Source organism: Tupaia chinensis, unplaced genomic scaffold (genome assembly GCF_000334495.1).
Source record: "Tupaia chinensis unplaced genomic scaffold, TupChi_1.0 Scaffold143728_1, whole genome shotgun sequence".
NCBI classification, from domain to species: domain Eukaryota; kingdom Metazoa; phylum Chordata; class Mammalia; order Scandentia; family Tupaiidae; genus Tupaia; species Tupaia belangeri.
In genome coordinates this window covers 409,398-422,757 of record NW_006203577.1, presented here as the reverse complement: position 1 = coordinate 422,757, position 13,360 = coordinate 409,398, and positions in this window count along the sequence as shown.

Below are 13,360 nucleotides of genomic sequence, written 5' to 3'. Positions count from 1 at the left end.
TGTGAGCCCAAGCTTGCCACACACCTGCCTCTAGTGGCCGTTGGCCCTGAGCCACAACAGACCGCACAGATCACTCCAGGATGTTTAGCCAAAACCACATCTGCACTGACACCTGCGCTCGTTTGATCCAGGACTTACAGGCACACTGAATAACTGACCCTGTACCCCTGCTTCTCACCTGTGCTTTCAACATTAATGCTCTATTTTACTTAACTTTTCACTTAGAAATAAAGCACAGTTCCAGAAAACGGTATGAAACAAATTACTATAAAGATAGCAATTTTGGAGACCAGCAGGTGGCATGGTGGTTAAGGTGCTGGATGCCCAGATGACTGACAGTGGTTCAAGTCCTGGACCCAGCAGCTAATGCCAGAAATTTTCAAATTCCTCTTCTTTCTGTTCTTTTTTTTGGTGTGTGTGTGATTTCTGCTTTACTGTGGAACACACAATTGATACCATTTGGCTTTTCATGAATGGCCTCCAGAGCTGGTAGTCCCTATGAGTCTTTACGAAGGCAGCACCTTTTAAGAATAATTCTAGGCCATTTTAATCTCTTTTAATATGGTTAATCTTTTCAAGAATTTTACATTTTCCTTTGGTTAGTTTGGTAAGTTGTATAGTAAGCTTCCACTCCACCCTTCTCTACAAGATTGTTTTGGTTTGTTTATTTGTATTTTTCTTGTTGTAGTATAGTATATATGCAATAAAATTTAACACTTTAATTCTTTTTTAGTGTACAGTTCAATTCAGTGCATACACATTGTTGGGTAATCATTACCACTCTCTAGAATTTCTTCATCATCCCAAATGAAGCTCTGATCCCATTAAACAATAATTCCCAATTCCCCCACCCGCCAGCCCCCAATAGACTCTACTCTTTTTCTCTATGAATTTGCCTAGTACCTCACAGACATGGAATCATACAACATTTGTCATTTCTACAGTTGTTCCCTCCCCCTCTGTTATCATTATAGAGTGAAAGAGAGTGTGAGGGAGCAAGGGAGCACCCCCTGCAGGATCTGGCCACACTGCGATCCTCTTCCTCCAGTCCACCAGCCCGTTGATCTGAGTGCATGTGCCTGGCATGTTTCAGGCTGACCAGGGCTGGATTTGAGCACAGGATCTAGCATCTATTGATCTGTGCATTACTGTTGCACTGGCAGCTGGGGAGATAGATGCTTTTTTACTAAGCAAAAGCTTTTCCAGAACAAAAATTATTAAAAAATAAAAATCCAGTAATTGTTGCCCATACCATCATCTCCAAGGACATTTAAAGACATTGGAACCTGGGTTCATGTTTCTGTGCAACATAGTTCATCACCTTCTCCAGGGGAGGCCTGTAGCTCAGTTTCGAGGCAGCCATCCCTCTTCTGTGAGCCCAAGCTTGCCACACACCTGCCTCTAGTGGCCGTTGGCCCTGAGCCACAACAGACCGCACAGATCACTCCAGGATGTTTAGCCAAAACCACATCTGCACTGACACCTGCGCTCGTTTGATCCAGGACTTACAGGCACACTGAATAACTGACCCTGTACCCCTGCTTCTCACCTGTGCTTTCAACATTAATGCTCTATTTTACTTAACTTTTCACTTAGAAATAAAGCACAGTTCCAGAAAACGGTATGAAACAAATTACTATAAAGATAGCAATTTTGGAGACCAGCAGGTGGCATGGTGGTTAAGGTGCTGGATGCCCAGATGACTGACAGTGGTTCAAGTCCTGGACCCAGCAGCTTGCTTTCTCACTTTGTCTCTCTCTCTCTCATGAGCGCATGTGGCCTACAGCAAATCAAATAATAATAACAACAGGAGCCAGCAGATGGTGTAGCAGTTATGTTACAGGATTCTAACGTGGCTGACCATGGTTTGAGTCCTGGACCCAGTGGCTTGAAACTCACACTGGGCACATGCGTGTGTCTGGCCAAGATCCCAGCAGGAGAATAGAGGAGAAGAGATTTTGCAGTGTGGCCATCTTCATTGGGGGGGAGGGGGGTGATTTCTCCTTTTCCCTGCCACTGTCTCCGTCTCTCTGTCTCTGGTAAGCACACATGCCCTATGGGAAAGAAAAATAATAATAAATAATAAAGTTAAATAATTCTTTAAAAAAATAAAAATAGCATCTTGGTAACCACCACGTAGGCCAAGAAATAGAACCTTGTTGGTTACCCCAGAAATTACTCTGTGTCTAACTGATCTCAACCCTATTTTTTTTGTTTAGAGGTTTTTGCTATAGGGTGCGTGCACTCGCCAGAAAGACAGAGAGAGACAGAGAGACAGAAAGTGAGAAATCACCCCCCAGGGGGGATAGTCACGCCGCAATCCCTTCTCCTCTATTCTCCTCTCGGGATCTTGGGCACGCACGCACATGCGCCCAGTGTGAGTTTAAGCCACTGGGTTCAGGACTCAAACCACAGTCGACTACATGGAAGTCCAGAGACATAGCCATTACGCTAACTTCTGGTCCCTCAACCCTATTTCTTCCCCCAAGGATAAACGCTCTGTGGATTTAAAAAAATTTTACTTTATAGAGATATACTTCATATAGCACTGCTGATGGTTTGCATGTGCTCACAGAGTTGTCGCCAAATCTTGGCTTTCGTAGCCCTTCCCAGGGTACAGTTCACACAGGTAAGGCAGGACAAAATCTTGCTCTGGTCCTTAATTCACCGGTTTTCAAGATAGGTAATTCTTTTTCTTCCATCCTTCAAAGGTGACCAGTTATTTACTTGTTTTCAAACCATTTGAATTTATGGATTTCAGTATACTTCATGGCTTTTCGTGCTAATTATAATTATTATCCTGACTGAAGCTCAAATGGTCCCATCTTGGCCCAAATCATCTCTGTCCTCTGGGCACAACCCTCCTTGTCTTTGTTAACTTCCTTGCTACCTGGGACCAGCAGAGGACGTAATGGCTATGTCGCTGAACTCCCATGTAGTCGACCGCGGTTCGAGTCCTGGACCTGGTGGTTTAAACTCAAACCGGGCACGTGTGTGTGCGTGGCCAAGATCCCAAGAGGAGAATGGAGGAAAAAGGATTGTGGCATGGCCATCCCCCTTGTGGAGTGCTTTCTTACTTTTTCTCTGTCTTTGTCTATTTCCAGTGAGTATACACACCTTGTAGCAAAAATTAAAACAATAGCAACAATAACCTAAAAGAGTCTATTGTTGTTACAAGACAGAGAAAGGCAAAAAGTCACAGTGATAGACTGATAATCTGAATACATGACGTCAGGAATAGACAATGCCATAAATAAAATGGAAAGACAAGCAGCTGAATGGAAGTAAATATTTGCTTCGTACATATATAACAAAGAAAATATTTGCATATATACATATGCGAAAAATACTTAGTATCCACATTATAGTAAACCTTCTATGTATAGACAAGAAAACAGCAACCTAACAGGGCAAATGCTACGAACAGGTAATTCAGACACAAAGACAAAAAGAGGAAAAATAAAATAAAAGACAAAGCACATACAAAAACCCCAAACACATGAAAGGTGCTCAACTTCACTGAAATCGTGGCAATGCATTAAAAACGTCAGCATAAGGAGTTAGCTCTATAGCATAATGATTACGGGAGCTGGATAGCTCATGACTAACCATGGTGTGAATCCCAGTCCTTGCAGTTTGAAAAACATACTGAGTATGTTTGTGTGTGTGCCTAAAATCCTCACGGGAAGGAGGAATGCGGGACAAAGGATTACAGCATGACCATGCCCCAGGGAAGGGTGCTTTCTCTCTCTCTCTCTCTCTCTCTCTGTTCCTCTTCTCTCTTTCTGCTGAGCACACCCATCCTTTGGAAAGAAAGTTAAAAACAAAAACAAAAAAAATCAATGAAACTGCTACATAGGGGCTGGCCCCAGAGCACAGTGGTTCAACTCTGCATAGGGAGCTGGATCCCACATGGCAAGCTGCAGTTTGAATCTCAGCCCCCGTGGCTTGGAAAACATGCCAGGTTCAGTGTGCGCTTGCTTCAAATCCTAACAGAAGGGAGAAGTGGAGGGAAAAGGATTGCAGGATGATCATGCCCCATCGAGGGAATGCTTTTTCTCTCTGGTGTGCACATGTGTCCTCCGGAAAAAATCACAAATAAATAAACCACACACACACAAACCTTCACATTTCAGTATAATATCTCAAAGTAGGAAGGTACCAAAGTTTAACCATTTCCCTACCAATGTAATTTAAGATGATTTAAAATGTGTTACATACAGGGTCAATGAGCATGCATCTCTCTTATCTCTTTGGATCCCATTTCTGCTTTTGAGATACTAAGCCTTATTGTGGGAGGCTGCGCACCAGCGAGTCTGCCGAGGCCATTTTCATGAGTCCCTTACTATCGCCATCTTAGGAAGCCCTTAGGTTTCGGTTTCTCAGGGAGCAAACAGTTACACAACGCCAAAGGCCATGATTGGCTCCCCTTCAAAACCACACTCTGATACCGCACTCTGATTGGCCACAGTCTACGATGCTCACCGATTGGTGAACTCAGAATCCCTTATATTTGCATATCCGGATATCCCATGATTGGTCCATCTAGAATCCTTCATTTACATATAGAGCAACCAATCACTGCCCACCAGCATGTATATAACCATGATCTCTGCCGCATAATAAAAGGACAATCCTGAAGAATTGTAACACTGTGTCCTCTCCATGCTGTTTGTCCAGTCTCTCACTCCTTCCCTCAGGAAACCTGTTCGATTGTCCTGCGGGTGGGGACACCTTATAAACCTGGGAGCTGGCAGGTGACATGGTAGTTAAGGGTGCTAGACTCCCACGTGGCCGACCATGGTTCAAGTCCCAGACCTGCTGGCTTGCTTTTTCTCTCTCTTGCTTTTGCTCTCTCTCACTCTGTCCCTCTCTAGTCAAATTAAAATAAATAAATAAAGTTAAATAAAATAATTCTTTAAAGAAAAAACCTTACACACCTAAACTTAGACTGTGATAGCGAACATTTTGGTATGGGGTCCCAAATAGAAGCATATTTTGTAAATGTGCTCTAAAGCTTACCATCAGAATGTTCTTTGAATTTTATTCTTAATCATGTGCTTAATCTAATACACTTAGGAACTACTTTTTCTGGTCAGCTTAATTCAAACAGTCAGAAATTGTTCTTTTTCCTTGAAATAAAGCTGATTGAAGGATTACATTGTCTGAATAGCTGTAGGATTCAGAGACTCTTTTTATAAAGACTTATTTTATTTTTAGGTTTAAACATATCTATGATTTATTTTGGATTAATGGTCTAAACATGCATAATTGACCAGAGACTTATTTTTTCATTTATTATAGCTACAGCTTATTTCTTCTTTAGTTATACATATGCCTGAGAGAGAGGAAATTACTGAATATCTACCAACTACGGAAAGAAAAAAATTTTTTAGAGGTTTATGCTATAGGGCATGTGCGCTCACCAGAAAGACAGAGAAAGACAGAGAGAAAGTGAGAAATCACCCCTCAGGGGGGATGGCCACGCTGCAATCCCTTCTCCTCCATTCTCCTCTCAGGATCTTGGGCATGCACGTACGCACATGTACCCAGCCCGTTTAAGCCACCGTGGTCGACTACATGGGAGTCCAGTGACATAGCCATTACACTAACTGCTGGCCCCAATATTTTTCAATTTCAAAATAAATATGCCTCGGGTTGGCCCTATGACCTAGAGGATAAGGGAACCAGACTCCACATGGCTAGCCACTGCTCAAATCCTGGCCCTCGTGGCATGAAAGACATGTTCTATGTGTGTGCATGTGTGGCCCAAATCCCAACAGGGTAGAGATAAGAAGGAGAAGGGATTGTGGTGATTATGCCCATTAGGGGGTGCTTTCTTCCTCTCCCTCTCCCGCTCTCTCTCTCTCTGGAAAAATTAGAAAAAAAAATACATATGCCTTTCATTTGAGTAATTCCAATGGTAGGAATCTTTTCTACAGAAATATTTTTAGGCGTATACTCACACTTACACATACCCCTACACAAGGATGTTCACTGAACCACTGTTTGAAATAATTTAATTTACGTAAGTGTCGATCAATAAGGGACTGGGTGAAGGGATCATGATGGGTGAAATTGCAATGAGTGAAAGCTATGTGTATCACCTTGAAAAATGTCTGTATAAGAGAAAGTCCTGGCAGGAAACAAACTCAGCCCAGACGGTTCAAGTGAACAGATTTTTAAGGAAGGGTTTACTTATAGAGGTTGGGTGGTCTCTCTCTCTCTCTCTCTCTCTCTCTATTCCTCCAGGTTTTTCTTGCTCGTGGAAGAAATAAACTTTTTTTAAAAAGAGCTGAGGGCCAGCAGGTGGCGTGGTGATTAAAGAGCTGTATGCCACATGGCTGACTACATGGTTCGAGTCCTTGACCAAGCAGCTTGAGAAATTGTGCTGGAGATGTGTGCGTGCCCAGAATCCCGAGAGGAAAATGGAGGAGAAGGGATTGCAGTGTGGCCATCCCCCCAGAAGAAGATTTGTACTTCCTCTCTCTCTCTCTGTCTCTCTCTAGTGAGTGCCTGTGACTCATCACAAAAAAAAAAAAAAAAAAAAAAAAAAAAGAAAAATCACTGAAGCAGGAGGGAAACGGAGAAGGAACAGTCGGACTTCTTTCCTTTTGTGCTCTGATCTCTTGCTGGAACCTCTTGGCTGAGCCCGATAGGCAGCATTGGCCTGAGAGCCCCGAGGAGGTTGAGGAGGTCGTCTGCAGGAGCCAGCCTGCTGGGCACAGAGTAGGCCAGACAGAAATCATCCCTGGGAGAGGACCAGCAGATAGGGTCATGGTTATGTTGCTGGATTCCCAGGTAGTCAACCATGGTCTGGATGCCGGACCTGGCAGCTTAAAACTCACGCCAGGTACATGATGTCTTAGTTTCTCAGTTTTTAAAATTAATTTCTTTACTTTTGATTAATCATAAAAATAATCTATTTATGTGGTCCAACATGATGTTTCGATGTATGTATACGCTGTGGAATTGCTAAATCAAGGTATTAACGGACGAATCTGTTACCTCACATACTTATCAGACACTTAAAGCCTGTTCTCTTGGCCAGTCATGGCGGCACAAGCATGAGGTGGTGTGGGAAGCCCAGGTTTGTTCCCCGGCCCGACCTCCATGGCTAGCTGTGGGGGCTCACCCCTGTGGTGCTAGCTAGCTGGGTGGCTGGGGCAGGAAGGATCGCAATGTGGTGAACCCTGTCAAAAATACTTGTTTCTCTGGGGCTGGCAAGTGAGGTGATGGTTAGGTCGCTGGGCTCCCACATGAGTGACTGTGGTTTGAGTCCTGGACCTGGCAGCCTGTTTTCTTGCATTTTCTCTATCACTCTCTGGTCAAATTAAAAGGTAAATAATAAAAACAAAATTAAATAACTCTTAAAAATAAAAGCCCTCAAAACCGCTTTCTCAATACTCCCGGCACATGTGTGTGCATGCCCAAAATCCCAAAAAGAGATATAGAAGAAAACATGGCAGCGTGACCATTCCCTGAGTGTGGGTGTGTGTGTGTGGGGCGCTGTCTTTGCTCTCTCTCTGGCAAGCACACATGTCCTCTAGCAAAAAACAAACAAACAAACAAACAAAATACTTTTCTCTCCCCTGCCTCCTGTACGTGGGTGCTCTCTCTTTCTCTCTCATTGAAGAAACAACAACAAAAACCCTACTAACTTTTTAGCCATTTCCCACCATATAAGGCATTGCTATTTTTTTTTAAGAGAAATTTTTGCTACAGGGTGCATGTATTAGTTAGAGAGACAGAGACAGAGAGACAGAAAGTGAGAAATCAGCTCCCAGGGGAATGGCCACACTGTGATCCCTTCTCCATTCTCCTCTTGGGATTTTGGGCATGCACACGCACCTGGCATGAATTTTAAGTCTCCAGGTTTAGGACTCGAACCACAGTCAACTATGTGGAAGTCCAGTGATGTAACCATTACACCAACTACTGGTCTCGAATACATTGTTATTAACTACAGTCAGAGGGTTATACAATAGCTTTCCTAAATTTATTCCTCCTAATTGAAATTTTGTGAGCTTTGTCTAATATCTCCCTAATCCCACCCCTCACGATGTTTATGTTCTATTTTTTAAGTGACACGAAAGTTACATAGTAAGAAATGGAAAATTATTCGCTGACAATAACATGTTTGTTGATGTGCTTGATTGAGACAATATACAGTGTACTCTGGATGGAAAATATCATTTTGTATGCTGTAATGATGTACAGTGAATGAATGCAAATAAGTAAATAAAAAAAGGTTACATAGTAATATAAAATACACTATTTTAGAAAATGAACAAAATAGCATATAAAAGAAAGTCAAAACCACACACTTGAAAAACCTATTTGCATGTTCATAAATACTATGTAAGAACACATAGCAAACTATAAACCTCAGTATTACCTCAAGAGGATACAAATGGAGGCGGAAAACTTTTATTTCTCACTTTCTTCATTTTTATAGTGTAGAATTTTTTGTAAGAAGTATATATTTCTGGGGCCAGCGGGTGGCATGGTGGTTGAGGTGTTGAACTCCCACATGGCTGACCATAGCTCGTGTCCTGGACCTGGAGGCTTGCTTTCTCACTATCCCTTTCTCTCTCTGTCTCTTTTGGTCAAATTTTAAAAATAAACCCATAAATAAATAAATAAATATGTAAAAAAGGACTTTATAAAAAAAAGAAGTATGTATTTCTTTTGTGATTAGAAGAACAAAAATAAACTTTTTTTATGAAAAGAAAACATCATTACACTTAAGATAGAGATAGGAGAAACCTTAAATGGTTATTACATAGTTAATCCATTTAAGAGCACTACAAAGAAAAATATCTCTAAAGATTTAAAAGTTAAAGTCAGAGTAGATCTCACGTGCTGCAGTGTGGGTTAGGGTTCTCTGTTGCAAAGATCAGAAATCAAATCGAGATCACTCAAAGAATAAAAGGGGAGTTACAAAAATATAAGGGTCGGGCTGGCCAGTGGCAGTGGTGGTTAAGGCGGCCGTATCTCACATGGCCAACTGCACAGTTCGAGTCCCAGACTTTAGCAGCTTGGAAAACACTCCGGGTGCGTGTGCAGTCACACCTAAAAAATCCCAAGAGGAGAATGGAGAAGGGACTGTGGTGTGGCCATACCCCCCGGGGGGGTGCTGTCTCACTTTCCATCTCTCTCCTTCTCTCTACCTCTCTCCAGTGAACACTGTGCCTATAGGCAGAAATAACTAAAAAAATTTTGATATGGAGTCTGTACACTTGTTGGAGAGAGACAGAAAGAGAGAGAAAGTGAGGGGGAAAGAAACAAAAGCAAAAAGCCTGGGGGGATGACCACACTGTGGTCTCTTTTATATTTTCTCTTGGGACTCTGGTCATGCTTGCACTTTCACTGGCCTATTTTCAAGACTCTGGGTCTGGGACTCAAACTGCAGAACTGACCATATGGGATCCAGGCACCTTAACCATCATGCCACTGATTGGCCCAGAAATAACTTTTCCCTTTTAAAAAAGTTTTTGCTACGGGATGCATATGCTCACCAGAGAGAGACAGAGAGAGGAAAAGTGAGAAGTCACCTCTCAGGAGGTATGACCACCCTGCAATCCCTTCTCCTCCGTTCTCCTCCTGGGATTTTAGGCATGCATATACATGTGCGGGCATGATTTTCAAGCTACTAGGGCAGGGACTCAAACCTCAGCCCTCCATGTGGGAGTCCAGTGCCTTAACTACCCTGTCACCTGCCGGCCCCCTGAAATAACATTTAAAGCACTAAATTTTCAGGAAAAAAACAGTGGATTAGGGATTTCAGTTTCTGTTCCAGCTTGCAGGCACCTAAGCAGTCTATACTTCATTCTAACAAATAAACAAACTGAAAAGTCAACAGCTTTTTTGGGATCCATGAACGATATGAGGTCACAGGGAAAACCGCTGCCCCCTAAACTGGAGAGACAGGTGCAACAGAATCACGATTCATGGGAGCAGAAGCCTCTGAGAGCCAGTGCAGGGGTAGGAAGACCTGACCTGTTGATGAATCGCGGGAGGCTTGGTGTGGGCAAGCCAACAAGGTAACAGCTGTGGGGGCCCAGTCAGGGCAAGGCGCCCACACTTCTGTCAGTTTTACCTCTGGGAGTTTTCCTGGGTTCTCTTAGTGAATAAGGGAGGAAATTCATCTTGTGCTTCCAGTGTGGGGAGGGGAAAAAGAACCATCTTGAAACCTCCCCCACCCTGACTTCTCTGTTCTTATGAGCAAGGTTTGCCCTCAGGAGAAATTATTTAGCCAGAGCCTCACCTGCTGGGATTTCCTTATAGCAAGACCGACCTGGGGGAAGGGAAATTCCCACTCCGGCCACCCTGCTCCTCCTAAGGGGAGGGGACTGAGAGCTTGTGAAGTTCACAGTCCAGCGTCCTCGCTAAAGCAGGGGTCCCCAACCTCTAGGTCACTGACTGGCACCAGTCCTTATTCATACAATGTAATAATACTAAAAAGAAAGTGCACGATAAGACGAACGTGCTTGAATCACCCCCAAATCATTAATCCCGCCACCATCGGTGGAAAAAGTGTCTTCCACAAATCTGGTCGCTGGTGCCACAAAGGCTGGGGACTGCTGCAGTAAGAAACTGAGACCTCCTCAGAGGATTCTAGCATAAGCAAAATGATAACAATGGTGCGAGGGATGGGAGGAAGGAATCAGGGCTACTGTGTTATCCCAAGGTACTCGCACTAACCGTGAAGTAGTATGGCATTACTTGGAGGTGGACTTGGATCAGTCGTGAATGTACGTAACACTCCACGGCCATCACTAAAGAGGGTTAAAAACATGGAACTGGGCCAGCTGGTGCCGAGGTGGCTAAGGCCGCTGGGTCTCACGTGGCTGACTGCATGTTCCGAGTCCTGGATTTGGCGGTTTGAGAAGCATGCCAGTCACCTATTTGTGTGTGCAGAAAATCCCAAGAGAAGGGAGAATTGGAGAAGGGATTGCGGAGTGACTATCCCCTATCGGGGCTGCTTTCTCACTCTCCCCCTCTGTCTCTCTACAGCAAATGCACACACTCTCTGGCAAAACTGGGGGGGAAATGTAACTGGATATGCTCTGAAAAAAGATAAAATTGAATGACATAAAATATGCGATTAATGCAAGAACAGGCCAAAAAGTGTTGAGGGAAAAAAAGAAAGAAGGAAAGGAAAGGGAAAGAAAGGAAACCGTAGAAGATACAAATAGAAACAGAGTAAGGGGAGAACCAGAGCGGTGGGAAGTATAATGCTCTTCAAGGCGATCCAAAGGGAAAGGTTCCCAGTTCAACTCGAGACCTGAGTACACTTGCCTCTGATCTGGGGTTGGCTAGACCTGGGGGTGGATCATAGCATTGAAATCCCTTTTGCAATGCTCTCTCTCTCTCTGTCTTTCTCACTGCTGGAAATAAACAAACAAGAAAAAAAGAATAAGGGCAAAACAGAAAACAATAAACAATGTGGTAGATACACACTCAACTGTACCAGCCATCACTTAGAAGGTGGATGGTTGCAATGCACCAATAAAAAGAAATAAATGAGCAAAATGGATCAAAACACAAGACTCACTTTAAGTATAAAGAAACATGTAAAATAAAAGTAAAGGAATGGATAAAGAAGCACCTTGCCAACACTGATCAAAAGATGGTGTGAAGGGAACCAGCAGTTAGCGTGATGGCTATGTTGCTGGACTCCCACGTAGTCGACTGTGGTTCGTGTCCCGGACCCGGTGGCTTAAAAAACTCACGCCGGGCGCGTGTGCGTGCGTGCCCAAGATCCCGAGAGGAGAATGGAGGAGAAGGGATTGCGGCATGACCATCCCCCCTGGGGGGTGATTTCTCGCTTTCTGTCTCTATGTCTCTCTCTGTCTGTCTGGCGAGCGCACGTGCCCTACAGTGAAAATCTCTCAAAAAACAAAAAAACAAAAAAACCAAAACAAAAAAACAGCATGGTATTGGCACGAAAGCAGACATGTGGACCAATGGAACAGAATAGGGACCCCAGAAATAAACCCCCAAACATACATCCAACTGATTTTTAAAAACTCCATTTTATTATTATCATTATTATTTAAACATTTGATCACTATACATCATTTGGCTTGTAAAGAGAATTTATCCAACATGAAATACACCGCAGACCAGTCCAGTTGAGAATGCTATACACATTATCATCAATAGGTAATAAACCATTTCTGTGTCACACAAATGTCCTTCCTCTCCATTTTTCCTACTACCCAACTGATTTTTGACTAAGGGTACCAGTCGATCCACTGAGAAAAAGAAAACTTCTTTAGCAAATGGTACTGAAAAAAATTGAGTATCCAAAAAAAAATTGGGTATCCATTTGCAGAAAGATGAATCGGTACCCTTATCTCTCACTATTAACAAAAATCAAATAGAAAATGGATCAAAGATCTAAACCTAAGACCTCAAACTATAAAACTACTGGCGGAAAACACTGGGGAAACTCTGAGAGACATTGGTGTAGGCAGACTTCTTAAATAAGAACACCAAAGCAAAGGCAATAATCTAAGAATAGACAAGAGGGATTACATCAGATTAAGTTTCTGCACAGTAAAAGACAGTAATTAGTGTGAATCAACAACACTCAGAATGGGAGAATGTTTTTGTAAACTATGCTTCAGATAAGGGACTGATAACCAGAATACACAGAGAACTCAAGTGGCTTATCCGGAAGAAAATGACTAACCTAATTAAAAGATGGGAAAAGGAGTTGAATAAACAACTCTCTAAGGAAGATATGGTAACAGCCAAAAAGCATATGAAAAATGCTCAACATCTCTCATCATAAAGCAGATGCAGATCAAAAACACAATGAGATACTACCTAACCCACCAGAATTGTGAAGCTTAAGAAAACAGTAAATGAAAAGTGCTTGCAGGTATGTGGTGAAAGGGGAACTCTCCTACACTGCTGAAATGAGAATGTAAATTGTTGCAGTCACTGTGGAGAACAATATGGAGGCTCCTCAAAGACCTACAAGTGGAACTACTATATGATCCAACAATTCCACTCCTGGGTATCTATCTACCCAAAGGATAGGAGAATGCTCAATAGGAAAACTGCATGCACATCTATGTTTACTGTGGCATTATTCACAATTGCTAAGACATGGAACCAACCCAGATGTCCACAAAGAGATGAATGGATTGGAAAAGTGTGGCACATATATTGTATGAAATACTATGCTGCCATAAAAATCAACAAGACCCTGACATTTGATAGAAAATGAACAAATATGTAAGATTTTTTTTATGCTCAAATAAATCTTCATTAATCAAAATAGGAATCATTACAATCAATACATTTTTTTTATTATCATCATAATCTTCTTTATATTACATTG